A 26,819-nucleotide genomic window follows, 5' to 3' on the forward strand; every position below is an offset into this window, starting at 1 on the left:
GTTGCCTGAGCACCAACAGCCTCATGGTTTTAACCAATTAATTCCAGTTGCCGGGGCACCAGCAGCCACGGCTCCAATCGTGTTTTGTGTGCGCTTGAAACACACCCACAATTTGTATGTGCTCGGAACACAGCTATTTTGCGTGCGCTTGCGACACAGCCACAACTTCTCTGCGCTTGAAACACAGCCAGTTTATGTGCGCTTGAAACACAGCCACAATTTGTAGGTACTTGAAACACAGCCATGTTGAGTGCGCTCGAAACATAGCCACACATTTTGCTGCATGAAACTCAGTTTAACCACTTTTATTTCAGTTGCCTGAGCGCCAACAGCTTGGTTGTGTTACCCTCGTTAATTCCAGTTGCCTGAGCACCAACAGCTTGGTTGTGTTAACCAGTTTAATTCCAGTTGCCTGAGCACCAACAGCCTCATTGTTTTTAACCACTTAATTCCAGTTGCCTGGGCACCAACAGCCACAGCTCCAATCGTGTTTTGTGTGCGCTTGAAACACAGCCACCAGTTTGCTGCGCTCTAAACACAGCCGGTGTATGTGCGCTAGAAACACAGTCACAATTTTCATGTGCTTGAAACACAGCCACAAGTTTTATGTGCTTGAAACACAGCCTTTTTGCGTGCGCTTGAGACACAGCCACAACGTTTCTGCGCTTGAAACACAGCCAGTTATGTGCGCTTGAAACACAGCCACAGTTTTGAGGTGCTTGAAACACAGCCGTTTTGAGTGCGCTTGAAACACAGCCACACGTTTTTCGCATGAAACTCAGTTTAACCACTTTTATTTCAGTTGCCTGAGCACCAACAGCCTCATGGTGTTAACTACTTTTATTCCAGTTGCCTGAGCACCAACAGCTTGGTTGTGTTAACCAGTTTAATTCCAGTTGCCTGAGCACCAACAACCTGGTTGTTTTAACCATTTTTATTCCAGTTGCCTGGGCACCAGCAGCCTGTGGTAAGCTCGGGTATGAGCTGTTTAAGCCAGTCCTTACGATCAAAGATGCTCTCGCCTCAGTCGGTTAGACGCCAAAACACAAGCCTTCCCGCCCTGGACCTGCAGCCCAGAATAGGCAGACATGGCCGGCAAATAAGAGGGCTACAAAGACGACGACAGGGGATCCTCCAGCCCAACCTCAGCACAGACAGTGGCTACAGAGCCACAAGGGACACCACCTCCTGGGATGGCCCAGCTCCTCCAGGCGTTGGAGGGAAAAATTGAAGCAGCGGGCAGTTGCGGCTCAGATCAGGGACACCTGCCAGACGCCCCAGCCCAATCAAAGGGCAGGGCCGGCCAACACTGACGCCCCAACAACAAGCCAGACACCCCAACAGTCGGCAGACCTGGCGAGGACCTGGCCACCCAAGCCTGCACTGCAGCCACGTTTGCAGTCACCGAACGCATAGCAGGTACGTCTGGAGGGTTTACATCAGCCGCGCTGGGCCTACCATCACAGGTACCATTAAGAATCAAACAGAAGATTTGGGGCGGGCCCAAAACCGGCTCAAAGTGAGCCATTGCAAAAGTGGCTCGAAGGCTACAGGCCGGATCTCGCCAACAGATTAGTTTCAGGTTTTTAGTGATGGTTTCGACATTGGCTACAAGGGTTCTTTAGCCTAGGTCAAACCCAAAAAATTTGAAGTCAGCTTTAGACGATCCCACAGTGGTGGACGAATGGAGATCAGACTCCCGCTAGACAAGTTAGCCAAATGCTATTCAGGCTTGCCTGCGAAAACAAAAAAGTACAGTTAAGAGATCTGCATCATTGGTACACTGAACTTTACGTTACTGGATATGCAATACACAAGCTTTTCTCTGCCGCGGTGTTGTTTTCTTATGTTGCAGGTCTCGAGGGTTCTCAGGCCTGGTACTTCGCGGACGCAAAAGATCGCCCCGAGACACGGGAGATAACGACAGTCCAGAACTGTGTATTTTTGCATTGGGTACAGTTAAAAGCAAGCTCAGGTAATTTGCAGTTCAGTCCATCTCATTCCCTACCTCCTGTGGGGTCAACACTTCTTTTTTAAGGCAAAAGAGAAGTGTTTATGGCCCCTTTGTTGACCCAACAGAAGGGCAGGGGAGACAATCGGCCAGCAGTGCCCTGCTGTGCTATAATTTGATGCTAAACTTTTTCATGTTTTTTGTAAATATGTTTTGGAAAATTGATTTTGAAATTGCTATGATTTTTCACAAAAGTTAAATCATAAAAAGCTTTCATTTAATTCAATAACATTTCACTTTACGTGGACTTAACTGCAAACAGCTGGTGTGGACATTTAATTTGTTGGAGTGACTGATAAGAATGGAACGAGCGGATGAGTGCGCGTTCAGTACAGCTCTGATGGACAGTAACCAGCTGTAATTCAGTTTGTTAGCACATGCACTTACACAAAAGAGCTTCTCGCCACGCTGGCGTGGCGATGGGCAGTTTGTGTGATTGCATGCGCCTTTCTTTGATTGGCTCGTAGCGGACCGTTGGAACTGACCTGTGCGGCGGACAGTGCCCCGCGCACAGCTGAGCTTAGCATCACTACGCAAGATGCCAGCGAGCTGAAAGGTCAAGTTTTTGTATTTGGTGAAAATTTTTCCACCACCCACCCCTCCTCCATTTTATCAATCATGGAGGCATGCATTTTGTAACTTTGTGGAGCTGGAGCTTTGTTTCATGTCGCTGGTTGATGTCCATTGTAATAGTCAAGAGAGATAATTTGTATGTTCGGATCAGGCGCTGGAGCTTTGTTTCATGTCGGGGGTTGATGTCCATTGTAATAGTCAAGAGAGATAATTCGTATGTTCCGATCAGTTTCCTGCTGTACATTTCGCTGTTGTTGTTTTCTTGCATGCATGCCAGGGTGAGCTGACACCACCGTTTGAGCTTCGGTGCAGTACCGTCATTGACAGGTCCGGAACCGAAGCTTTAGCTTTAGTTCACAGATCGCATCGGTCCACAGCCTACTTCCCTTCGCCCTGAGTGGTTTGGGTTGAGTAGCCCGCGACTGTGGCAGCTGGCATTATTTTTTCAGTTTACTTACTAACCTGGTTGATCCTTAGGGTCAGGTCGAGGGAAGTAATCCCCGGGCTCATTCTACTATTTTTATCAGTTTCTGTAGGTCTGCCTCAATCGTTTTTGCGACCCGCAAAGGGCCCCCTTTGTTTCACCCAACAGTAGAGCAGGGGAGACAATAAGTCAGCTGCTCTGCTTGGCTACTGACGCTAAACTTTTTCTTCTTATTCCTTGGTAAATATATTTTGGCAAGTTGATGTTTAATTTGCTACATTTAATCCCTTCGCTTGACCCAACAGAAGGGCAAGGGAGACAATCGGTCAGCAGTGCCCTGCTGTGCTATTTGATGCTAACTTTTTCATGTTTTTGTACAGTTGTATTTATGGCCCCTTTGTTGACCCAACAGAAGGGCAGGGGAGACAATCGGCCAGCAGTGCCCTGCTGTGCTATAATTTGATGCTAAACTTTTTCATGTTTTTTGTAAATATGTTTTGGAAAATTGATTTTGAAATTGCTATGATTTTTCACAAAAGTTAAATCATAAAAAGCTTTCATTTAATTCAATAACATTTCACTTTACGTGGACTTAACTGCAAACAGCTGGTGTGGACATTTAATTTGTTGGAGTGACTGATAAGAATGGAACGAGCGGATGAGTGCGCGTTCAGTACAGCTCTGATGGACAGTAACCAGCTGTAATTCAGTTTGTTAGCACATGCACTTACACAAAGAGAGTTGAGTCGTTCACAACAGTGTGTATGTCGAGAATAGAGAGTTGAGTCGTTCACAGCAGTGTGTATGTCGAGAATAGAGAGTTGAGTCCTTCACAGCAGTGTGTATGTCGAGAATAGAGAGTTGAGTCGTTCACAGCAGTGTGTATGTCGAGAACAGAGAGTTGAGTCGTTCACAGCAGTGTGTATGTCGAGAACAGAGAGTTGAGTCGTTCACAGCAGTGTGTATGTCGAGAATAGAGAGTTGAGTCGTTCACAGCAGTGTGTATGTCGAGAATAGAGAGTTGAGTCGTTCACAGCAGTGTGTATGTCGAGAATAGAGAGTTGAGTCGTTCACAGCAGTGTGTATGTCGAGAATAGAGAGTTGAGTCGTTCACAGCAGTGTGTATGTCGAGAATAGAAAGTTGAGTCCTTCACAGCAGTGTGTATGTCGAGAATAGAGAGTTGCGTCGTTCACAGCAGTGTGTATGTCGAGAATAGAGAGTTGAGTCGTTCACAGCAGTGTGTATGTCGAGAATAGAGAGTTGAGTCGTTCACAGCAGTGTGTATGTCGAGAATAGAGAGTTGAGTCGTTCACAGCAGTGTGTATGTCGAGAATAGAGAGTTGAGTCGTTCACAGCAGTGTGTATGTCGAGAATAGAGAGTTGAGTCGTTCACAGCAGTGTGCATGTCGAGAACAGAAAGTTGAGTCGTGCACTGCTGCCAACAATGACCGAGTCCCTGTTCTGACGCTCACAACCACACACCGCCAACCAGGATGGATGCTGCGCGGGTGAGTTGTTCTTGTCTGCCTCCTTGCATTGCTCAAACAAATCAAAGGAAACTAATTGAAAATAGACGGGAGTGGTTCTTAAGTTGATTTCCAAATCGCGATGTGAAGTAAACACTATGGACACATTGACCTAGCTACTTTGTCCTATATACGTTGACGAGACGCCCTTATGATTATTATCGTATTGCATTGCTATTCTGATAGACACGTGGGGGGATTCGGGGTTGTGATTGGATAGACTCACACAGCCAAATTCAGATCATCGGGCGACGGGCGCAGTGGTGTGGTGGTAAGACGTCGGCCTCCTAATCGGGAGGTCGTGAGTTTGAATCCCGGTCGCTGCCGCCTGGTGGGTTAAGAGTGGAGATTTTTTCGATCTCCCAGGTCAACTTATGTGCAGACCTGCCAGTGACTTAACCCCCTTCGTTTGTACACGCAAACACAAGACCAAGTGCGTACGGAAAAGATCCTGTAATCCATGCCAGAGTTCGGTGGGTTATGGAAACACGAAAATACCCAGCATGCCTATTCAACGAAAGCGGAGTGAAGCTAACTATGCTCTCAGAGTATAGTTTGGGGAACCCAAATGGGCAAACGAGCTCACACGTAACCAGAACATTCTGGAACGCTGAAGAAGAAGAAGAAGAAGAAGAAGAAGAAGAAGAAGAAGATCATCGGGCCATATTCCGCAGGAAGCTTGCGAATATGTTTTCATATTCGCAATAACAAAGACACGTGTTTCCGGTTTCATCGACGTGTGTGAAGCCCACGCGTACCTGTCCTTTGCTTCTTTGACTGGTTGATAGACTCACACAGCCACACTCAGATCATCGGGTTGATAGACTCACACAGCCACACTCAGATCATCGGGTTGATAGACTCACACAGCCACACTCAGATCATCGGGTTGATAGACTCACACAGCCACACTCAGATCATCGGGTTGATAGACTCACACAGCCACACTCAGATCATCGGGTTGATAGACTCACACAGCCACACTCAGATCATCAGGTTGATAGACTCACACAGCCACACTCAGATCATCGGGTTGATAGACTCACACAGCCACACTCAGATCATCGGGTTGATAGACTCACACAGCCACACTCAGATCATCGGGTTGATAGACTCACACAGCCACACTCAGATCATCGGGTTGATAGTCTCACACAGCCACACTCAGATCATCGGGTTGACAGACTCACACAGCCACATTCAGATCATCGGGTTGATAGACTCACACAGCCACACTTAGATCATCGGGTTGATAGACTCACACAGCCACACTCAGATCATCGGGTTGATAGACTCACACAGCCACACTCAGATCATCGGGTTGATAGACTCACACAGCCACACTCAGATCATCGGGTTGATAGACTCACACAGCCACATTCAGATCATCGGGTTGATAGACTCACACAGCCACACTCAGATCATCTTGTTGATAGACTCACACAGCCACACTCAGATCATCGGGTTGATAGACTCACACAACCACACTCAGATCATCGGGTTGATAGACTCACACAGCCACACTCAGATCATCGGGTTGATAGACTCACACAGCCACACTCAGATCATCGGGTTGATAGACTCACACAGCCACACTCAGATCATCGGGTTGATAGACTCACACAGCCACACTCAGATCATCGGGTTGATAGACTCACACAGCCACACTCAGATCATCGGGTTGATAGACTCACACAGCCACACTCAGATCATCGGGTTGATAGACTCACACAGCCACATTCAGATCATCGGGTTGATAGACTCACACAGCCACACTCAGATCATCGGGTTGATAGACTCACACAGCCACACTCAGATCATCGGGTTGATAGACTCACACAGCCACATTCAGATCATCGGGTTGATAGACTCACACACATTCATTAAAGGCATATGTACGCGCTCCCGTGTTTACAAAGTGTAGTTTGCCCACAGTCGATGTCAAATGCATCATAAGGCCATATAATGACGATATGTCGCAATGCGCGGACCATATACATGCATTACAGCTTGTTCTAGCCTCTGAAAAAGTGAGGATGTCAACAAAGACGCGGAGTTATTTCCCTTGCGTCAACGTTCCCTCTGTTGGCAAATCTATAAATAGGACGATCTAGATCAAAATAAAAATTCAAATATCTCAACATTTAAGGGGTCCTAGACCACAATATCTTGCAGGGAACTTAATTTAGCATGTCTCCAGCTGTGGGTAAAGCAATTAGCGTGTATAGTCATCGAGTACATATGGCTTTAACATTTCACAACTCTGGTAAACCTTTCTTCATTTTGAATTCGCAGAGTCTACTGGGAAAGCTGATTCATAGCTTTCATTTCCGGGTTATAATATCATTCAGAAACGACTCGAAACAAGATTGGGAATCGAGTTTTTGTGTTCATTATTGAATAAGTAGATATTATGCGTCTTCATCATTTAGAGAATGGCTTGTTAACGTCCCTTTAATCAACATGGCTATGCGAGACCTATGCAGCATGTGTTTTCTTCGTTACAATTTGGTCATTGTTACAGAACCGTTTCCAAACGAGTGGACTGGTAAAACGGTTTTTATCTCCATGCTAGGTTCAGTATCTATTGATTTGAAAGAAAACAAACGTTATTGTCGATCTGCTAAAGGATCCCGATCAAGCTTTCGCTTACTGGCACAACACATGTGGTTTAATAAAAAAAAACTATTACTGTCTGTCATTACCCAGGATTCCGGTAAAAAGAATAAGTTTTAATACCAAGAACGATGTTTGGATAACTCCCGGCGAAGCGCAGACAAATCTTCCTTTTTTTAACCTGGGTGAATAATTCCATGTAGACTTATAGCGTTGGTGAAAGAGGGGAGATGGGCGGGAATCCGTGTAAGGTATATTAAAGATAAGGATACAGTTTCGTATAGTCCTGTGAGGTTACCCTATTGGACATCCGGGCAGCTTTCTCACTGGGGACAGCGAGCTGCTACAGTACCGCGCTACCCTTTTCTTTTACTTCGTTTTGAAGCCCTGAGACTTTCGCTGTGAACTTGGCTTCTTTATCGTGCGCATGCGTGCACACGGGGGGTGTTCGGGCACCGAGGGGAGTCTGCACAAAGTTGACTCTCGCCGAACGTGGGAATCCAACCCGATAGTGACAACTGGATTTGAAGCCAGCGCCGCTACCGACTGAGCTAATTCCCCGCCTGGTAAGTATGCTTAGTAAAAGAAGACTCAGCTAATTCCCCGCCTGGTAAGTATGCTTAGTAAAAGAAGACTCAGCTAATTCCCCGCCTGGTAAGTATGCTTAGTAAAAGAAGACTCAGCTAATTCCCCGCCTGGTAAGTATGCTTAGTAAAAGAAGACTCAGCTAATTCCCCGCCTGGTAAGTATGCTTAGTAAAAGAAGACTCAGCTAATTCCCCGCCTGGTAAGTATGCTTAGTAAAAGAAGACTCAGCTAATACCCCGCCTGGTAAGTATGCTTAGTAAAAGAAGACTCAACTAATTCCCCGCCTGGTAAGTATGCTTAGTAAAAGAAGACTCAACTAATTCCCCGCCTGGTAAGTATGCTTAGTAAAAGAAGACTCAGCTAATTCCCCGCCTGGTAAGTATGCTTAGTAAAAGAAGACTCAGCTAAACAATCTGTTTCATTGGTTGGTTATGATTGGGTATCGTCTCTTCGGCAGTTAATGCTATTCGACACCGCTCAGTTAATGCTATTCGACACCGGTCAGTTTAAGTGCCACACCTTACAATTGGTTGGATGCAAGAAGACGGGGGGCTGACGGTAGGGGTCCCGCATTGCTGTGCAGGGGATGGGCCAGTGGGCACGTCTGTCCCGCATTGCTGTGCAGGGGATGGGCCAGTGGGCACGTCTGTCGCGAAGAAGTCGCCTTAACCTGCAGTGCCCGATGAATGGTCCAGGCATCTGACTGGGTATAAGGCAAGTTCCTCGGGATAGAGCAGAGTGAGCTGGAGTTGGATCACAAATGAGGGAGAATTGTCTCCTTGTCTCTAGTTCTAGGTTAAGAACTCCTAAAATGTTCTTATGCCTGAGATAATCAAGTCTGTTTTTCAACTTTGTTTATCTCACCCACAATCATCTTGTTGTTTAGATAATAACGTTAATTTGGTTTGAGCACTGGAGAGATAAGAACTGGTTTGTTCATCAGGGAGAAGCACTGCTATGAGAGTGAATCTCGCACAGTGCCTTCGTGAGGCTTGAGCGGGAGAGACGGCCTTTGCGGCACAGTCAAGGTAAGATGTTGAAGTTGTTGATGTTGACAAAAGACAGAGACACTGATTTGCACGGTTAAAAAAAAAGCTTTGCGAAGAACATAATGTAACAACCGTGTCCTCAAAATTGCAGTGAGAGGAAAAGTTGAGATCCCTCTGACCAAGAAGGTGGCGACAGATTACAGAGGCGGTGAATGCTCATTGTGCGCGCTCTCTACATATATTGTATTACATATTGTATTTAATTACGACATGCACGAAACGAAAGAGAAAGACTAGATCTATATTTGGTGTTTGTATCATATTGTACCGTGAGGTCACCACCATATAATGAAATACCATCGGAACTACATTGACGACACGTAACAGATTACGGCACAGAGGTACATTGACGACACATAACAGCTTACGGCACAGAGATACATTGACGACACGGAACAGCTTACGGCACAGAGGTACATTGACAACACGGAACAGCTTACGACACAGAGGTACATTGACGACACATAACAGCTTACGGCACAGAGATACATTGACGACACGTAACAGATTACGGCACAGAGGTACATTGACGACACATAAAAGCTTACGGCACAGAGGTACATTGACGACACATAACAGCTTACGGCACAGAGGTACATTGACGACACGTAACAGCTTACGGCACAGAGGTACATTGACGACACATAACAGCTTACGGCACAGAGATACATTCACGACACATAACAGCTTACGGCACAGAGGTACATTGACGACACATAACAGCTTACGGCACAGAGATACATTGACGACACGTATCAGCTTACGGCACTGAGGTACATTGACGACACGGAACAGCTTACGGCACAGAGATACATTGACGACACGTAACAGATTACGGCACAGAGGTACATTGACGACACATAAAAGCTTACGGCACAGAGGTACATTGACGACACATAACAGCTTACGGCACAGAGGTACATTGACGACACGTAACAGATTACGGCACAGAGGTACATTGACAACACGTAACAGCTTACGGCACAGAGGTACATAGACGACACGGAACAGCTTACGGCACAGAGGTACATTGACGACACATAACAGCTTACGGCACAGAGCTACATTGACGACACGTATCAGCTTACGGCACTGAGTTACATTGACGACACGGAACAGCTTACGGCACAGAGGTACATTGACGACACGTAACAGATTACGGCACAGAGGTACATTGACGACACATAACAGCTTACGGCACAGAGGTACATTGACGACACGGAACAGCTTACAGCACAGAGGTACATTGACGACACATAACAGCTTACGGCACTGAGTTACATTGACGACACGGAACAGCTTACGGCACAGAGGTACATTGACGACACATAACAGCTTACGGCACAGAGGTACATTGACGACACGTAACAGCTTACGGCACAGAGGTACATTGACGATGTCACAATCCGATGGAAGGATTTTCACGTGTCCGGCTCTTTTCAAGATTGAATCTCGAATTTTGTTAATGTTGTCTAGGGTATGATTATTTGGCGGCTGTTCGCTTTTATAGTTAGTGATATGCGTGGTTCTTTTTAACTTAATTGAACGATAGACAGACTCAAATGTATCGACAGAAAGAATAAACACTGGAAGCAACTGGACGAACACAACTACAATGAGTGAAAACGGCTTTAATTTTGGTTACTCATCTTCATGCATCGACGTACTCGGCACTACAGGTCAAGGATCAGGTGTGAGAGGTTTGATCTTGCCGAATGAGCGACTGTAAAGCTCACGGAGTGTTTATACACGGCGTCGGTGATGAAGATGATGTCTTTAAAGTTTAATGTCTTGACGATGAGTTCAACGGTGATGATTGTGTCCTTGATGATGTGACGAACGATGTTGAGGATGCCCTTGATGTCTTCGACGATGAGGTGAATGACGATGATGATGCCCTGGATATCTCGGCGATGGGGTGAACGGTGATATCAGTTCTTTAACACGGTTCCATCTCTCTCTCAGTTGGCGTCCGATTCATCTCCAGCTTGCATCTACACGAGCATCTAACCAGCATCTAAACAGCATCTAAACAGCATCTAAACCTGTCGATCAAAGTGAAAACAACATGTTATCATCAGCTTTATGAGCCTAACATCTATCTAATCATTCTGACCGTTACTTACAACCAATGGAATTTTGGATTTCGTCCAACTGCTTCGCCTTTGAAACACACAAAACAGATGAACGTAGGGATGAAAATGTGCCGCTCTACTTCTGAAATGAAGAACGATATTATTACTTCCCTTTTTCCTACTTTAGCAGTTTCTTACCTGCATAATTCAGGTTTGTGATGAAAACATAACTCCCGAAAAAAAAGCTTGATTGTTCTCCAAAATGGAACGAGAATCAACTGATCTTGGTGAATGGACTCAAAGTAAAACTCTACGCTACGAATATAGGCCTTCGCACGTGTCTCAAAACAATTCAATAAAACAACTCTTCCATACATCTTTTAACGCGAAGTACAAAAGACAAATATCTCAAGTCTTTATTGATAGAAATCATCGTATGAATTTGCAAATCTAATAATCTTTCATACGGTGTAGGCGTAGAGATCTATCATAACCATTTCCAACCTCGTGTTTTCCTCTGTGTCATTCTTCCTTTTTGACGTCACGCTTTTGACGTCATCTCTCTTTACGGCGTTCCGTCTCGCAAGGAAATGACTTAAGGGTGTCACCCATGGAAATAAAATCCAATGTTACTATAATGCGTAACACACGCCCTTGGAAAGGAAGATTTTATATAATCTATGAACATGCATAATAGTTACATTAATACTATATGTGTATAACATTCTACTAATTGTTTCCGTGGATCTATGATCAGAATTCCCTTCACAATCAGGTAGTATCTCTGAGTTGTGACGACCATTGCCATGGTCTCCCTCAGTTCATGGTAGCACGGCTGAGGTAGTCTGCTCCAATGTTGTCTTTGCCGGGAATGATCTTCACGGTGAAGACGTACGGTTGAAGTTGCAGTGCCCAGCGCATCAGTCTGGCATTGGTTGGTTTCATCCGCTGTAGATACTGAAGAGGTTGATGGTCCGTCTCCAGTATGAAATGTCTTCCGTAGAGATAACGCTCAAATTTCTGGATTCCCCAGACGGTCGCTAAGCATTCTTTCTCTACGGTGGCATATTTCTGTTCTGTCTCTGACAGCTTCTTGCTGGCATACGCGATCGGCTGCAGACCTTCTCCCTTGTCTTGAAGTAGGACAGCTCCCATTCCTTTGTCTGAAGCATCAGTTCTGAGGATGTATGGGAGTGTATGGTCTGGCATCTGGATGATCGGTTGTTCAGCTAGCTTGGTTTTCAGTGTGTCGAACGCCACCTGACAGGCCGGAGTCCACTTGACCTTTTCCGGTTCTTGCTTTTTGGTCTTGTCTGTCAGTGGTGTTGCGATCGAGGAATACGCCGGGACGTAAATCCTATAAAAACCGGTCAGACCTAAAAAAGCTCTCAGTTCCTTCTTGGTGGTAGGAGGTTGAGCCTTTTGTATCTTGTCGACCTTGTCGTCGACAGGCCATCTCTTCCCTCTTCCGATCTCATGTCCCAGATACTGCAGTTGTTCATAACCGAAGTAGCACTTGGAGGGTTTCGCTGCAAGGTTGGCGTCTTTCAGGGCTTTCAGGACGGCCTTGATCGCTTCAATGTGTTGTTCCCATGTTGCAGTCGCGATCAGGATGTCATCCATGAAATGGTAGACATCTTTGCGATTGAGAGGACCCAGGAGCTTCCGCATCATCCGGTTGAAAACGCTGCCTGCGGTCTTCAATCCAAATGGCATGTTGATCCACCTCATTTGCCCTAATGAGGTCGTAAACGCTGTCTTGTCTCGGTCTTCCTCTTTGATGGGAATCGCCCAATATCCTTTGGTCAAGTCCAACTTGCTGAAATATCGTGCATCGGCGAGTTCAGAGAATAGATGTTCCACATCTGTGATTGGTTCAGCGTCGTTCTCGATGACTTTATTTGCTTCTCTGAAATCATTGCAGAAACGCACTGCTTTACCCTGTGCTTTCTTCACGATCACTATCGGAGCGTTGTAGGGTGAAGTGGCTGGTTCGATAACCTTCAAATCCAACATCTCCTTCACTTCACGTTCCACCACGTCCACTAACGCATGAGGTATGGGTCGTGGTTTCACGTACACAGGTCGATCATCAGTCATCTTGATGTTGCAGATTTCTAGAGTCGTAGCTTTTGGTACATCAGTCAACGATGCGCTGAATTCTGTACATGCGTCTCTGACTTCACGTTGTTGTCTTGCCGTCAATGTGTCAGCTACATGTACATCTTTCTCATTCTCAGTACGTTTTGTAGACGGAATGAGTATGCTGGGATCAGGTCCCATGTTGGCGAATATTTCGTCATCTTGTTCTTCCAGATCTTCGACGACTATCGCGCTCTGTTCCACCACTTCTTCTGGAAGTTTCTCTGGTTCCGCGATCATTTCTCGTTCATGGTACTCTCGCAAAAGGTTGATGTGATAGACACGAGTTTGGCGACCCACTTTGATCTTGTAATCAAATGAGTTGATCTGCTCCTCGATCACGTATGGTCCCTTCCATGCAAGTTCTAGCTTGTTGTGTTTCGTTGGCAGTAGAAGCAAAACTCTGGTGCCGACAATGAGTTCTCTCTTCTTCGTCTTCTTGTCGTAGAAGTGAGCTTGTCGTATTGCTGACTTGGCGAGATGGTCGCGGGCGATCTTGCACGTTTCTTCAATGCGATTTCGCAGATCAATAACATGTTCAGCCGTCGTGCGTATCTCGTCGTTGCTTTCTTCTTCCGTCCACAGTTGACGCAATACTTGCATTGGTCCACGCACTGTCCGCCCATACAGAAGTTCGAAAGGAGAAAATCCAAGTGAATCTTGGGGAACTTCTCGGTATGCGAACAGTAGTGCTGGCAAGTACTGGTCCCACTTGGTCGGTTGTTCAAAAGTCATCTTCTTGAGCATCGCTTTTCACCTGGATAGATCTTCAGAAGGCCTTTGACAAGGTCTGGAAAGATGGACTCCTTGTAAAACTGCTGAGGAAAGGCGTGTCCAGCAACATGTACCAGTGGATTCGCTCTTACCTCTATAACCGCAGGGCAAGAGTTAACGTCGACCAGACCAAAAGCAAGAAGTTCCTCCTTCGTCATGGCGTCCCTCAGGGCGGAGTCCTCTCCCCCACACTCTTCCTTCTCTTCATCGACGATCTGGTGTCTGAGATGCCCAAGGGGATCAAAGCTGCTCTCTACGCAGACGACCTTGTGATCTGGTGCAAGGAGGAGCACGCAAGTACTGCCACCTACAGAATGCAGCAAGCGGCAGATAGGCTGAACGCATGGGCAGAAGATTGGTGCGTCTCCATCAACAAGGAGAAATCCTCCACCACCCTATTCACACTGTCGCCAAAGCAGAAAGCCGGAACCATTAGGCTTGGTGGAACTCCTCTGAGAGAGGATGAAGAAGCAACGTACCTTGGTGTCACCTTTGATAGACGGCAGACCTGGAAACCACACATTGCACAGGCAGAGACGAAGGCCCGGCGCAAGCTAGCCATACTCAGGAAGCTGGCAGGTACCACCTGGGGAGCGAACGAGAAGATACTGAAGACAGTATACCAGGGAACAATCAGACCCCACCTCGAGTACGGCTCCACAGCGTGGTCAACCTCAGCCAAGACAAACCTGCAGACCCTTGACCGTGTGCAAAACCAGGCCCTCCGACTCATCACCGGTGCAATGAAATCCACGCCCATCAAGGAAATGGAGAAGCTTACCACCATCCAACCCCTCTGTCAGAGAAGAGAAGCCAAGACTATGGTACAGGCCGAGAAGCTCAAGTGCCTACCCGACCACCCCATGAAGCACAGACTGAGCAACCTCACCAAGAACCGGCTTAAACGGAGCAGTTTTGTACACGAGAGCAAGAGACTTTCTCGACTGTACAGGGAAGTCCTTCCACAGAACACTCTACCTCTGACTCAAGAAGAAGAGGAAACCCCCAAGGCAACAGAGAAACCAGGCATCCAGATCTGCACCAGTGTTCCACATGTTACCTCAGGAGAAGATCAGAATGACACAGCTCGACAGGCACTAACCTTAGCCCTGATCGACGAACAGTACCCAAAAGAGGCGTGGATCCATGTATACACCGATGGATCAGCAACTAACGCCGTGCTCAATGGAGGTGCAGGCATTCTCATCCAGTTCCCTGGGGGACATACAGCTACATCCAGCGTTGCCACTGGCAAACACTGCACAAACTATAAAGCAGAAGCAGAAGCTCTCATGCAGGCCGCCTCCTTCGTTCAGGACTCCGCAGACCCTTGCTACCAAGTTGTCTTCCTCTCGGACGCCCTTTCAGTCCTTCAGGCCCTAGAGAACGACAAACTCCCACAGCTGGCCAAAGCATTACAGATGGTCAGACAAACCAGAAGAGTTGTCCTCCAGTGGATACCAGCACACTGTGGGATACCAGGAAATGAAAGGGCAGATGAGCTGGCAAAAGAAGGAGCCGTGGAAGACCAACCTGAAAACAGTGTCAGCTTTAGTGAGCAGAAGACAATCATCAAGGCATTGATGAGGCCAAGGACAAACAGAGATGACTACCACACAATGTCCAGAGAGCAGCAAGTCAACCTCATCAGGCTGCGTACTGGCCACAACAGGCTCAATGCTCACATGAACCGAAAGTTCAAGCTGGCGCCATCACCAACCTGTGCCTGCGGTCAAGAGGACCAAACAGCGGAACACATCTTACAGCGATGTCCCTTACTAGATGAGGAACGAAAAGAAGTGTGGCCGTCACCAACTCCCTTGCAGACCAAACTATACGGCAGTCGACAGGAGTTGGAGAAAACGACAACATTTATCACCAGTGCTGGACTGATTGTGTAACCTCTGCGAACGCCAAGAAGAAGAAGAAGAGCATCGCTTTCAAAGTTCCATTGAAACGTTCTACAACACCATTGCATTGAGGATGCCAAGGTGAAGTTGTCAATCCCTTGATTGCGAGAAGTTGGTTGACTTGAGTCATCAACTCGCTGGTGAACTGCGCTCCGTTGTCGGTCAATACTTCTTCTGGAAGTCCCAATCTTGTCCAGAATGTCCATAGCGCGTCAGCCACGGTTTCTGCCTTTATGTCTTTGAGAGCAACAGCTTCAGGATATCTGGTCGCGAAATCCACCATCACTAGGATATACTGCTTCTTTGTCTCAGACATGGGTTTGATTGGTCCTACTATGTCAACGGCTACACGCTTGAACGGAGTTTCAATCAGAGGCATCTTTCCCAGAGGTACCTTCCTCGTCCGTCCTTTTGGCATAGTACGTTGGCACACGTCACAAGAACTGCAGTAGCGTTTGATGTCACCCACGATCCCCGGCCAAAAAAAATCTTGCCAAATCCGTTCTCTTGATTTCTTCTGTCCGAGATGGCCCGACATCGCCGTATCGTGTCCGGTGGACAATACCTTTGCTCGCATCTTGTGAGGTACTACTACTTGTCGGTGGTCCTTTCCTTGCTTGTCACTGTATTGGCGATATAACACGTCCTTGTCATAGATGAACTGAACTCGCCCTCGAGTTACATTCGTTCGTGCCAACACATGTAATTTCTCAAGGCTTTTGTCGTCTTGCTGTTCTCTCTTTAGATCAGCAACGGTGAAGATCTTTCCTTCCATAGGAAAACTGGGAATTGACGCATTCTCCTCCTCTTCACGTTTTTCTTGTCCTCGGGTAACGGCTGTTGCTAGGGTATGATTATTTGGCGGCTGTTCGCTTTTATAGTTAGTGATATGCGTGGTTCTTTTTACCTTAATTGAACGATAGACAGACTCAAATGTATCGACAGAAAGAATAAACACTGGAAGCAACTGGACGAACACAACTACAATGAGTGAAAACGGCTTTAATTTTGGTTACTCATCTTCATGCATCGACGTACTCGGCACTACAGGTCAAGGATCAGGTGTGAGAGGTTTGATCTTGCCGAATGAGCGACTGTAAAGCTCACGGAGTGTTTATACACGGCGTCGGTGATGAAGATGATGTCTTTAAAGTTTAATGTCTTGACGATGAGTTCAACGGTGATGATTGTGTCCTTGATGATGTGACGAACGATGTTGAGGATGCCCTTGATGTCTTCGACGATGAGGTGAATGACGATGATGATGCCCTGGATATCTCGGCGATGGGGTGAACGGTGATATCAGTTCTTTAACACGGTTCCATCTCTCTCTCAGTTGGCGTCCGATTCATCTCCAGCTTGCATCTACACGAGCATCTAAACAGCATCTAAACAGCATCTAAACAGCATCTAAACCTGTCGATCAAAGTGAAAACAACATGTTATCATCAGCTTTATGAGCCTAACATCTATCTAATCATTCTGACCGTTACTTACAACCAATGGAATTTTGGATTTCGTCCAACTGCTTCGCCTTTGAAACACACAAAACAGATGAACGTAGGGATGAAAATGTGCCGCTCTACTTCTGAAATGAAGAACGATATTATTACTTCCCTTTTTCCTACTTTAGCAGTTTCTTACCTGCATAATTCAGGTTTGTGATGAAAACATAACTCCCGAAAAAAAAAGCTTGATTGTTCTCCAAAATGGAACGAGAATCAACTGATCTTGGTGAATGGACTCAAAGTAAAACTCTACGCTACGAATATAGGCCTTCGCACGTGTCTCAAAACAATTCAATAAAACAACTCTTCCATACATCTTTTAACGCGAAGTACAAAAGACAAATATCTCAAGTCTTTATTGATAGAAATCATCGTATGAATTTGCAAATCTAATAATCTTTCATACGGTGTAGGCGTAGAGATCTATCATAACCATTTCCAACCTCGTGTTTTCCTCTGTGTCATTCTTCCTTTTTGACGTCACGCTTTTGACGTCATCTCTCTTTACGGCGTTCCGTCTCGCAAGGAAATGACTTAAGGGTGTCACCCATGGAAATAAAATCCAATGTTACTATAATGCCTAACAGACGACACGTAACAGCTTACGGCACAGAGGTACATTGACGACACATAACAGCTTACGGTACAGAGATACATTGACAACACGGAACAGCTTACGGCACAGAGGTACATTGACGACACGTAACAGCTTACGGCACAGAGGTACATTGACGACACGGAACAGCTTACGGCACAGAGGTACATTGACGACACGGAACAGCTTACGGCACAGAGGTACATTGTCGACACGGAACAGCTTACAGCACAGAGGTACATTGACGACACATAACAGCTTACGGCACAGACGTACATTGCCGACACGGAACAGCTTACGGCACAGAGGTACATTGACGACACATAACAGCTTACGGCACAGAGGTACATTGACGACACATAACAGCTTACGGCACAGAGGTACATTTACGACACATAACAGCTTACGGCACAGAGGTACATTGACGACACATAACAGCTTACGGCACAGAGGTACATTGACGACACGGAACAGCTTACAGCACAGATGTACATTGACGACACATAACAGCTTACGGCACAGAGATACATTGACGACACGTAACAGATTACGGCACAGAGGTACATTGACGACACATAAAAGCTTACGGCACAGAGATACATTGACGACACATAACAGCTTACGGCACAGAGGTACATTGACGACACATAACAGCTTACGGCACAGAGGTACATTGACGACACATAACAGCTTACGGCACAGAGGTACATTGTCGACACGGAACAGCTTACGGCACAGAGATACATTGACGACACATAACAGCTTACGGCACAGAGGCACATTTACGACACAATATAACAGCTTACGGCACAGAGGTACATTTACGACACATAACAGCTGACACTGACTGTGTCGGAAGGTGGCCATAGGGGAGCTCCCTACAGAATGCAGACACATAGATCGAATGAAGAAACACATCGCCGCGTGCTGTGACGTCATTCCCCAACACGGCTGATGTGTCTCAATCAGCGACGTGCGTCATTCCCGGACTGAACACTGCACGTGACACTACCGACTGCGGTTCTTGTCGAACGTCACACACGTTGACTCGCTGCTGACATTTCGTATCGGTCAACTAATAATTCTGCTAATTCAAATAAAACTGTGCTCATAAACTTCTGAAAACATGAGTTTATTATGCTGCGTGACTGTATAATTAAGTCATGTTCAAAATGCCAAATGTTCAAAAACGTGACCTCGAGCTCCCCTCCCCGTGCCCACACCATGCTTACAAGTCATCTTAGAACCTAAAGCATTACCGAAATAAGGTCTGAGTTATTTTTAGATTTGACTTGTTTTGTTGTGTTTATTTCTTCATTTGAGCTGGTAACTCTTCTTATGCATGGCTACGATGCACTGCGCTCTTTGTCTAATCGAGTATGCTGTTGTTCTTTTTGAATCACCAACATGTAACTACTGTGTATAAAGCATGTCACAGCAACAGTGTAAGGTGAATGTTGTATGCTCAAGTGATTTTTGGCTGAACCACCTCAATTTACAATGTTCTGCTAAATGGTTTAAACTGAACACTTTAAAATGCCTTTAAGACCCATACATGCAGTCGTCGTTATCTAATGTTAATATAAAAGGTACCTGGCTCAATTACAGATTGCTTTAATGCCCCCAAAACGTACACTTCGTACGTAGTTGTTGTTATAGTTGTTGTTGTTATTGTTGTGTTGTTGTTTTTGTTGTTGTTGCTAGATATATATATATAGATATATAGATATATACATAATTCAAGAAACTCTTTTTCCTCTGCACCACTCCACACAATGAAAAATGGAAAACTTTTTAAAGCTTAAAAAGCTTATTTATACATCACAATAACAAGTTCAACACCAAGCCAGATTGTCTCATCTTTTGTTTCCAAATGTTCGGCCCGCAGGCCTTCTTCAAGCGTCTATAGTAACATTACAAAAATTAACACATAATAAATAGATCAATCAAGTAAATGTAATAGTGTTACAAAAGACGCTTGGTCCGTGTACCTTTGAAGAAGGCCTGCGGTCCGAACATTTGGAAACAAAAGATGAGACATTCTGGCTTGGTGTTGAACTTTTTATTGTGATGAGACATGTGTACTTAGACACATTGTACACGCTCAACGTTCACGCGCACTGTCAATTCACAGATCCAACTTTGTTTTCAGAAAATGTCGTTGCGTTCCTTTTAATGAAGCATACCTCGTCGACTAATGAAAACTATCAAAGGGTTTTGCAAATGTGACCCTCCACCACGGAATGAGTCGCATGTCACCTTTGCATGATTTTCATATTTTTACATTTTCCTAAAGAGTTGTTTATGCTCTATCCAGTAGAAAAGAGCGAAGTTATAAGCCTGTGACTAAGGTGACCCTCACACTGTTACCGGACACTCCGCGGACTTATATTAAGCCTAGCGCAGAACCACGCGATGTGACATGCGACTCATTTCGTGGTGGAGGGTCACAAATAATCTTAAGCATGATTGTGTGCAAGTAGAACAGCTCTTGTGAAAAACTGAATCAATTTCACTTGTTGTCAATTCTGACGTCGCAAAAGACGATCGCTGGACATAACTCTGTCTGATGTCGGGTTGTGACAGAGTGAAAAACCTTGCTATTCCTAAAATTCGTCTAAACTTGAAATAACTTTGTCAAGCATTACGGGCTGCGGGAATTTGGTTTACCTTTATAAAGAAGGAATGCAAACCCACGTGACAAAATAGACCAATCATGATCGAGATGTTCGAGTGGCGTGTCCTACAAGTGCTCGCGGACAACGGGTGGAAACACGCCCCTCGCTAGTGATTGCCTAACAATGTCACGCCCCTCGCTAGTGATTGCCTAACAATGTCCCGCGAGTTTGTTTTACCTCTTGTTTCACAAGAACGATTTGCAGCACATAACGTCTTGACAGTTCTTTCCGAACATCGTTGCTGAGAACAGACGTGCTCGAACATGACTGAACATTTAATTTCCACGCGACCTCCTCCCATTCTGGCCATCGTGTCACTGTCTATTCCTCAGGCGCAAGTCGTCCACCACGGTGATTCTTTCGCCTGTACTTGGGTCCGTTTCAGACATTTCGCCACGGTCCTTCTTCCCGCCACAAAACAGCTTGTCGCAGCCGAAAATCTGACAAAGTGCGGCTCTGTAGTTGGAACTGATCGCAACGAACACAACGAAATCTGTGGCGTAGCTTATAATGGCCAGCTTGCTCACAAAAATGTTCACGATTCTGTAGAGATTCTTGTACCTTCCGGTATCGTAAGAGTATTCGGCGTAGACAGAGCCGAACAGAAAGTGAACAGCTTGTGGAACAGACAGGATGACGTAACATAAGGTTGCAGACAGAATGGTAACGGTCATACGACGTTCCTGGCGTCCCTTGACGTCATCGCTTGTTGATGACGACACTTGTGACGCAAGCAGGTTATGACGTCTGAGGGCCCACGCGGTGAGAAGAGACAAGACGAGCTGGGCGACCAGGGTGAAATAAACTAACAAGATCTGAGCGGCGAACGTGAACACGACAACCACCTGAGGGTTGCTGAGATAGAGAAAAGAAGGCAGAGGCTTGTAAATGATCTTCGTCCCGGTGTCGATGCCTGTGATGTTGTACTTGGCAGGCAGGTAGAAATGCCATATCGCAGTAAAGACATACGCAGCGGACGTGAACACGACAGGGTAGCGAGAGAGAAGGAAGGATTTCACGTGCAAAGGTCTCATGACAGCGTAGAGTCTCTGCGTTGACACTAGCATGAGACAGAGGTAGGTGCCGCGCCTGGTCACAGAGTTCAGATACGCTCCAATGTACATGGTGTAGAACCAGACGTAGTAGTTGTCCAAAGGGTCAGGTATGGTCGCGAACAGGATGTCCGATACAACAGGAATCAGGATGTTGACCAGCTGAGCAACGCTCAGACACACGATGTATTTGCTGGCCGTGCTGCGCATGCGTGGATGGAGGAAGACCCGGATGTTGCACAAGGTCAAAATGAAGGCCACCGGAAGTACGACCATTTTCACATTATTCAAAACATCCGTGACTTGAGACACAAGCTTTTCATGCTCGGCGGAAACCAGTAGAATGCCGTCCCAGACGGAGGGGCTTCCAGTAGGGGGCGCAATGTGTAGGGAAGTCGAGGTATGGTTTTCCTGTGACTGCAGCAGACTGCTCGTTGTTTCCCATGTGATGCTGGTTTCTGTAAGGTTAGGCAGACTGCTTTCCGTGGATGAATTGCCTGCAAACAGTTATTTGATTGAAAGATGCAGTCGCCACAGTGCTGCGTCACTATTTTAAGTTGTATATGAACTCGTAAACGTGTGAATCAACTATGTGAAGAAAAATTTTTGGGATATAACCTGACAGAGTTGTTGCATGTTTAAATCTACCGGAATACATGTCAGTCAAATATTGACTGATTGCAATAACGACGAAAGAGAGCATGTTTAAATCTACCGGAATACATGTTAGTCAAATATTGACTGATTGCAATAACGGCGAAAGAGAGCAATTTTAAAAGACAATAAAAACAAAAGCAACATTTTCTTATATAAAAACGTATCAAATGAAATATAATTAGGGTTCTTCATAAGCGTGGACACAATGGTGCTGTTTTCTCCAGACTGGAAGGGGAGATGGTAAGATTGACTTCCCCAGCACGCAGCTAGGGTTCGTCATTAACGTGGATACAATGGTGCTGTTTTCTCCAGACTGGAAGGGGAGATGGTAAGATTGACTTCCCCAGCACGCAGCTAGGGTTCGTCATTAACGTGGACACAATGGTGCTGTTTTCTCCAGACTGGAAGGCGAGATGGTAAGATTGATCTCCACTTGACCAAGCACCCCTAAGCTACTGAACTAAACTAAAGAGAACAAAATTATGTTGTAAATATGTTAGGTGTTTCATTTCGTTCCAGTTGGTACAAGGAAACACGTTCACTAACGATGTCCACTGTGTTAGGACAGGTGCATCACTTACCACCCCACGGAAAGTCGCCCTGTTGCGTCACGCTCACAATGGACCGAAACGACCTACTGGGGGTTGTTGTGAGAGCACTTGGGGTTGTCATCGTCATCATTGATGTCAGTTCTGATGGCACCAGAAGTAAAAACACACCAGTCAACGGAACACACACACACACACACACACACACACACACACACACACACACACACACGCACACACACACACACGCACACACACACGCGCGCGCGCGCAATGTAATGAAATAAGATTATTTTCTCCCCTTTCTCAATGACATAATGTATCAACACATAGGGTGCAATACGAAACGTTGACCAATCAGGACTGATGATAATTAATTTACCCGCTAAGTATCAGTCCATGACAGGTTTGTTTATCACTCTAAAATAACAGAAACAAACACAATTATTTTAAATTTACATATATATCAGAATGACACTTTGTATTTATGAAAATAAAATACTTTACCACGTACACATAGCGAAAGCCAAACTGTCGGGGGAAATGTGTGACCATAATTGCAACAAACCACGCATCTTTTCGAAATACAATGCTGATTGCACGTGGCGTGATCAAAGTTCTGAAGTTCAAATGAAATTAGGAAACTATGTATCGATTGAACACTGGATTTCCAACCTTGGGCAATTAAAGATTCTGTATTCTGTATTCTGTACTCCCTTCTTTGAGCCATGTGACGCCAGAGGCCGACAACACTTCATATGTAGGCGGCCAGCCGAGACTACAAACTAGTGCATATTTGTGCGCGTTCATTTGTAAAACTAAAAGGAAGTCTAACCAGAATCGATCGGTACATACATGTTATTTGTATTTTTCACCAAATATGACATGTTACACAGACCTCGACAGTCACTGACGGTCTCGGAGGAAAAACTTACTGTCTCCATCTGTGTTTTGGTCAAAAATACAAATAACGTATAATATTTACATCCAATGCAGTTTTACACAATTCTCTTTGTGTCTGATGGTGACTTTGAATCTGTCTTTTTTTCTAACATCCATTCCTGAAACTGTCAATATCAATATTTTGTCGTAAACTGAACGGTCCTGACTGTGCATGCCGATGTGGCACGCATTCACCTATTTTTTTGTTGTGAATACTTTTTGCTTCAGCCCTTTTACGGTGTAAAGCAAGTAAACCGTGTTTTTATCATGGCACCTTGTTGTGACCTGTTTTTGTGGAGCGTTATTTAACTATCTGTACGCGTGAGACTCACGTGCTCTTTTTCGTGTCCTGGTTTTGGTGTGAGCGCTGCAAAACTGCGTAGTAGGTTTTAGAATACGTGTGACTCACGTGTTTTTAGTTTTTAATGTCAGCTAGTTCCTTGTTCTTCTTTTTGTAAAATAGACCGTTCCAAGTTTTGAGCATGCACGAAGTGCGTGATCAGTTACTGATTGGTTGTAAATAATAGTCTCACCCAACCCTGTTTTAGGAATGTTGTTGGTTGGTTAATATGGTGACCTTTTACCTTTAAAATAAACTATTCCATGTTAGGTTTTTGTTTTCTATAGATATTACTGTTTGAGTTCCTCTCATCAGTCGATCTGAGGGTTTTTATGGAAGTGTTTGGATTTTCGTTCTGTAACATACCAAGGTGAACAAGTAAACCAATGGAGTGTTTCTTGTGATGCTTTTAACGTCAACGTAACGTTTTTGGAGACAGTTTTATCTCAAGTGTGAATTGTTTTGTGCCCTTCGTTTGAGAGGCTACACGTTTTTGGTACTCTGGTCTACCCACACAGCGCATAAGGTAATTTTGTTGTTACTTGTTTGTGTTGTATTTTGGTCGCCATTTTGTAATGACTCTGTGAGTTGTTTATGTATAACGTGAGTTGGAAGTCTGACATGTTGTAGTGTTTCTTTATTGTGTGTTCAACTATTCTAGTTTTGTGAAACGTACAGCAATGATTTGTAGACGCTAGAAAGTCGCTAATGTTTATAATGATAACTTGTGTTTCCTGTGATTAACGAAGTTCAAAGTGAAACGTTTTCTCTGCAGACTTATCCTAGCCTTACGTTAAAGGAATTTAGGCAAAGGAGCTTGCGGTCTGTGGTGATCGTTTGTAAACGAGCTTATTTCTAATAACGCTATTGGGGGAAATTGGATGAGGATATCTTGTTTGTGACTTTGATTAACGCAGGAACGTTGTCGTTTAGAGACTTTTTAGTATGACAGTTTGCTATTGTATTCCTGGCCTGATGAGTCAACGTTTTGTATTTTCCTTGAAGTAGCCATTTTGGATTTAAACGTATTTATGCTAAGTTTCTTGAGTATTCTTAGTGTTTATTGTTTGGTATTGTAACGTTCTTGTCTGTTTGTCTTCGCCTGTTTTGTGATTGTTTATTTTTCCCGTTTTCGTTTCTTGTGTTTTGTTTATGCATTTTTGATACCTTTGCCATGTCTAATAATTTGTTTTCTTTTCTCTTTTTCTTTCTGTTTGTTTTTTTACCGCAATATAAGATAATGTCACACGCTTTCCTTCTTTGCCACTACTAAAGCAAACGTGTGCAAGATTGTATGTTACGCGCTTTGGAGCATGTGCAAGAACGGATTCAAACTCGAAATCGTCCCCCCAAAAACCCCAAAATGCACACACGACTTTTATTTCTCCTGCTGTTATCGTTTCTTCTCTTTACAAATTCTTCAACGCTCAGAATACTGAAAACGGCATCCCAGACGACAGTACTGTTTCCATACGCGAATTTAGCTGCCCTTGGAAAGTGGCTCGCTCAGGAGGCCTGTTAGTCTGACACTATAAGGACAGAGTTGTGAACATAGATGACAAAGATCCCGGAAAGAACAAACATTTCGCGGATGCAGACACAGAAAGACGTCATGAAGATTGCGATGCTTCAAAAGATACAGACTGTGACGATGACTGTGACGTCATTCACATATTCCGAGACGTCATTTATAGTTGTTCGGTCACTTTCGTCAAAAAGTAGATCTCTCCACAATGGCTGCTCCTGTGTTTAGGTTTATCAAGCGTGAGTACGCAAAACGTGTTTGTTCTCTCCTCTGTTGAAGCTGTGAGACATAATCGCCATTACGAGCTAGTCGTGTGACAGAGAGTTTTCTTGCACACTCGACTGCTGCTGTTTCACTCCGGCTAAAGCCGTCGTGAAACATCTAGTCTCGTGTGCAAGAAAACTCTCTGTCACACGACTAGCTCGTAATAGCGGGTACTGTATCATAATATGCATTACTGATATATAGTAATCAGATGTAGAGTAATAAACCAGTATTTTTGCGCGTTATCGCTTGTAACCTGTGTTTGTCATTTCGTATGAACAATTTGTAGTACCAGCCTCGCACACGAAGGCGCGCACACTGACAGACAAATTGTTATTTCATCTCGTGGCTAATTGTTATTTCATCTCGTGGCTAATACATTTGAAACAAGAACAACTTCCCTTCTAATATTTACACTTACCTTATGGCGTAGCCGTCACCACTTTGAACGTTGGAACTTCCAGAAGAGAGAATACAATAACTTGAGTCAAGTCAAACAATCTGAAAATGATGTTCACAACAACGACATTGTGTGCAAAAGACGATCGAAATGTTCAAACCCAACAGGAGATTTAAAAACCTTAAAATGTGTTTGTGTGGCTAATACGGCAATTTGGTGAACGCTGTTGGACCTGAAGTGATCGAGTTGTCTTGGGAGGCTGAACTTCACATGATCGTGTGGATCTTATATCTGGATGCGACGACGGAACCGGGTAGTTAATCAAAGAGTGATTACGCTCTGCGACTCTTTTCGCTACTTAATTGGCCGGGACTATCTTGTGGATGTTGACGGTGTATCTTTGATTAACTAAGTTATGGAGTTATAAAATAGGCCTAATCATCGAGGTCGTTAAGTTTGTATTGTTGCCAGAAAACAAAAACTGTTTCTTACTAATGTTAATCTGACATTTGTGACCCTCCACCACAGAATGAGTCGCATGTCACTTTTGCATGATTTTCATATTTTTACATTTTCATAAAGAGATTTTTATGCTCTATCCAGTGGTGAACACCGTTTTTAG

The 26,819-nt window shown here is 44.9% G+C and overlaps 1 long non-coding RNA gene across 1 annotated transcript; it reads left to right on the top strand.

Moving 5' to 3' along the window:
- Nucleotides 1-512: 512 nt before the first annotated feature.
- Nucleotides 513-2,414, top strand: LOC138977927 (uncharacterized). Its single transcript, XR_011459520.1, has 2 exons — nucleotides 513-1,419; nucleotides 1,856-2,414. It is a non-coding gene; the product is annotated as an uncharacterized lncRNA (long non-coding RNA).
- Nucleotides 2,415-26,819: the final 24,405 nt, after the last annotated feature.

The sequence above is a fragment of the Littorina saxatilis genome, linkage group LG10, assembly GCF_037325665.1.
Source record: "Littorina saxatilis isolate snail1 linkage group LG10, US_GU_Lsax_2.0, whole genome shotgun sequence".
Classification (NCBI taxonomy): domain Eukaryota; kingdom Metazoa; phylum Mollusca; class Gastropoda; order Littorinimorpha; family Littorinidae; genus Littorina; species Littorina saxatilis.